Source organism: Tamandua tetradactyla, chromosome 15 (assembly GCF_023851605.1).
Source record: "Tamandua tetradactyla isolate mTamTet1 chromosome 15, mTamTet1.pri, whole genome shotgun sequence".
In the NCBI taxonomy this organism is placed as follows: domain Eukaryota; kingdom Metazoa; phylum Chordata; class Mammalia; order Pilosa; family Myrmecophagidae; genus Tamandua; species Tamandua tetradactyla.
The window spans coordinates 53,444,837-53,449,430 of NC_135341.1; the positions used below are offsets into that span (position 1 = coordinate 53,444,837).

At 42.4% G+C, this 4,594-nt stretch overlaps 1 pseudogene; it reads left to right on the top strand.

The window, feature by feature from the left end:
* The first annotated feature begins 338 nt into the window (after positions 1–338).
* On the top strand, positions 339–2,293 carry LOC143656823 (F-box/WD repeat-containing protein 1A pseudogene; annotated as a pseudogene).
* The last annotated feature ends 2,301 nt before the right edge of the window (positions 2,294–4,594 follow it).

The following is a 4,594-nucleotide window of genomic DNA, read 5'->3' on the forward strand; positions in this document are numbered from 1 at the left end:
TTTATTTTCCTTATTCCCTACAACTAAAATATAATATTGTTTTGCAATTAGAAAACATAAATATCATCAAGCTTTTAATTGAAAAAGAAAGCCTGTAGGTTATGGACATCAAAAGCCAATTCAGGAGGAGACCGGCCAGGCCCGGGAATAGTGGAAGCAGTGGCACTGGTGGTATCACTGGGACTTGGGCCTAAGCTGCCCACCATCCAGAGAAAGGAATCCAGGCACTCCAAGCCTAAGATTGCTGCTGAGCCAGCTGTAGGGCCAGGACAGGAGCTTCCAGAGAGGCCTGAGTGGGTTGCAGAGCAGACCCGGGGCACAGCTCTGTCATCTTGTGGATGAGAGGCCAAGATGACAGCGGGAGCTTAAATGGGGAAGGGGCTCCGGACTGCATGTGGGGACTTGGGGGGAAAGGGGTCATGGGGACAGTTAATGAAGAGCAGAGGAACCTCGGAAAAGAGATGCTGCATGGGCCACTGGCAGGGCCTTCCTGGCGCAGTGTCAGGATAAGGCCCAAGAGAAAAGTCCTCTATGCCCAGGTCTCTGTGGCTGGTGGACAGCATGCCTTCATTGTGGTCGCTGTATAACCCAGGGACTGGAGCATTTACAGCTTTTCAGAATTCCTCAGAGAGAGAAGACCATGATAATGGTGAACACCCTAGGAAGATAATACCAGAGCAGAATTCACTTAGTCAGACTTACAATAGCTGTGCCAGATTCTGCTTAAACTGGGAAATCATTTGTCAAGCAAGCACTGCTATGAAGACTGAAAATTGTGTGGCCAAAATAAAACTTGCCAATATTTTACCAAAATAAAACTTCCAGTATTATTGCACTCAAGCAACGGTAACTCTCAGTATGCTATGAGAAGGAAAAGAAACTGTGTGTCAAATATTTTAAACAGTGGTCAGAGTTTGAGAAAGCGGAATTTGTGGAACATCTTATATCCCAAATGTGTCACTACCAACATGGACACATAAACTCATATCTTAAACCTATGTTGCAGAGGATTTCATAACTGTTCTGTCAGTTTGGGATTTGGATCATATTGATGAGAACATTCTGTCATACTTGGATGCCAAATCACTATGTGCTGCTGAACTTGTATTCAAGGAATGGTACCGAGTGACACCTGATGGCATGTTGTGGAAGAAGCTCATCGCGAGAATGATCAGGACAGATACTTTGGGGAGAGGCCTAGCAGAGTGAAGAGGGTGGGGACAGTACTTATTCAAAAACAAAGTTCCTGATGCTATTGCTCCTCCCAACTCTTTTTATAGAGCACTTTATCCTAAAATTATTCAAGATATCGAGACAATAGAATCTAATTGGAGATGTGGAAGGCATAGTTTACAGAGAATTCACTGCCAAAGTGAAAAAAGCAATGGAGTTTACTGTTTACAGCATGATGATCAAAGATAGTCAGTGGCCTTCAAGATAACATGACCAAGATCTGGGATAAAAGAACACTAGAACGCAAGCACATTCTCATGGACCACATGGGTTTTGTCCTGTGCCTCCAGTATGAGGAGAGGGTGATCATAACTGGATCATCGGATTCTACAGCCAGAGTTTGGGATGTAAATACAGGTAAAATGCTAAAAACACTGACTCACTATGTGAAGCAGTTCTACACTTTCAATAATGGCATGATGATGACCTGCTCCAAAGACTATTCCATTGTTGTATGGGATATGGCCTCCCCAACTGACATTACCCTCCAAAGGGTGCTGATTAGATACTGATCTGCTGTCAGTGTTGTATATTTGATGACAAATATACCACTTCTGCATCTGGGGATAGAACTATAAAGGTATGAAATACAAGTACTTGTGAGTTTGTGAGGATTTTAAAAGGACACAAACGTGGCACTGCCTGCTTGCAGTACAGAGATAGGCTGGTAGTGAGTGGCTTATCTGACAACACTATCAGATTATGGGATATAGACTGCAGAGCATGTTTACAGGTGTTAGAAGACCATGAGGAATTGATGTACTGTATTCGATTTGATAACAAGAGGATAGTCAGTGGGACTTATGATGGAAAAATTAAAGTGTGGGATTTTGTGGCTGTTTGGGACCCCCACGCTCCTGCAGGGACACTCTGTCTATGGACCCTTGTGGAGCATTCTAGTAGAGTTTTCTGACTCCAGTTTGATGAATTCCAGATTGTCAGTAATTCACATGATAACACAGTTCTCATCTGGGACTTCCTAAATGATACAGCTGCTCAAACTGACCCCCCACTCCCACCCCGCTCCCCTTTTCAAACATACACCTATATCTCCAGATAAATAATCATATACTGACCTCATACTTGCCCAGATTTCCCTTAAGGTTGTGATATTTAATGTATCTGCCAATAGGACAAGCAACAAAAACAATAAAGATCAAACTCCTACCCAGTTTCCCCAGACTAGCTGAGAAGCTGGGCATTGAGACTTCTGTTGGGATACAGTTGGTCTACATTTGACCCAGGATGGTCTACTCTGCACAGCTGACTACTTCCATGCTGCTATTAGATGTCTTTTAACTTTCATGAATGATGGGAACTTTTAAGCATCATCTCTCCTTTCCTCCTCCTTTCCCTTCTACACCTGTTTCTCCCCATTTGGTTCTAGACAAAGATGACCTACAAATATATTTAGTGTTTTGCCAGGGAAAAAAAAGCAATTCAACAACCAATTATTGAGTATCACCTACATGGCCAGGCACTGTGCTTGGAGATGGAAATTCTAAGATTATTTGAACCCACTTTCTACTTGGGAGAGTTCACTTGTGATGGGAATTGATTTGTCATCTGACAATGACTACAAAATGTGGTTAATGTGATGGGACCACAAAGCAGGGAATTACGACATTATTGGAGAGAGGACAAGAAAAATTTCAAGTAGCAAATGATACCCCATCAGGTGTATTCATTTACCCATTCATTTATTCAATCCCAGACACTATACTCCATGCTAAAATAAAATGATAAACAAACCGATGGTCCCTCCCCTCAAGGAAGTCACCACTGAGTGTAGGGCTGAATGCCTGAATGGGTGTGTGGGCATTTGCCTGGTGACCACCAATGCTCCAGTTTTTTCCATCATTTCAGCTTTGGATCCAGGCTTCCTTCCCAGTGATCTTCCCCTCCCCCATATTCACAGGTCTAACTAACAGCTCCTATCAGTGACAATTTCATTCCCTCAGCTCCTGTTCCCTAAACACAGATTCCCAGCTCTGCGCAGCACTTGGGGTCTACATTAAAGATGCCAGTCATGCTCTCCCTATCCTCATTGGACCTTCTGAGAGAGTCACCTCCCACAGTCCCTGCTGAGTTGGCAATGAGGCCTGAACCTATCCCCTGGTACTACTTGATTGGACAGAAGAAGTACCCAGATACAAGCAGGACTAATCAGTTCTCTTCCCAGAGTTCAGACTGGAATGCACAGGCAATCTCCTTTGAATGCTTATCCTTGAGAATGATAAGGATGCACTGGGTGTTAGAGAAACTATGTCCTAGGAAAGAAAAGACTGAAGCAGATGCCCAGAAAGCATAGCACATCATAAATATATAGTATCTGACCTGGCATTTCCTGCTCTTGGTTATAGGTAATTCTCCCTTGTTCTTCTCTTTTAGAGAAGCTTCTTTGAATGGATTTCTCTTTCCTATAAGTAATGTTATCTGATTAAGAAAATTTCCCAGAGATGCCTTCCTTAAATCCTTGGGGGAAATCCCACAAAGTTACTGCATCAAGACTGGGTCCTGCTCAGAGCCTTGCACAAGGCAGGCACTTGATAAATGAAGATTGTTTCAATGAATGTTGGAATGACAAACTTCCCCAAAGGGTTTTTTCTGGCTGCCTGAGAGTATTCCTTTACCTTCCTGACATCCACAACCATTACAAGGAAAGTAGTCACATAGGCCTATCCACAGCTTGGCACTGTGCCTCAAACTTGTTCCAGTAATCTTTGAACACCTGTTTTCTTTGGCAGTCTGGGTTGTGTTGAGCCATTCCAGGGGATATTAGAGTTCTTCTCTGCTCCCAGTCTCTAGTGAATGATGGCTTTTGTGACAAAGAAAATGCTCAGTGTTCTCTTGAGTCCCATCAGTAGTTAAAATTGTAAAGATTGGAGCATAGAGTCAAGCACAGACGGGCCACTAGTGAAGATTTAGCTCCTGGCTAACAGGAACAGGATTCATAAGTAGTTTTGGAAATGAGGTCAAACCCATTCATGTGTTTCCAGATGGTCCGAGACAACCAAAAAAAAATTCAAAAGATAAAAATGAAAGTTTTCAGACATCATCAAACCTAACTAGCCCCATGATTCCAGAAGTGATCAACAGATCCTTCTTGGAAGTTAGCCACGTAGCTACTCTATATGTGAGGACTTAACATTTTTTTTCAAAATAAAGTATAATAACTTCTTGTTCAAGGCTTTATAAGCCAAACCCCTATCCAAATTAATTACTTATTCCCCAGTGCCATCAAAGCAATTCATGCGTATCAATTTTAGCATATTTTTCTCCCTTGTATTATTCACTTAACATTATTTACCAAATACCTACTATGTGCCAAACTCTTTTCTGGTCACAGGGATAGAGTAAT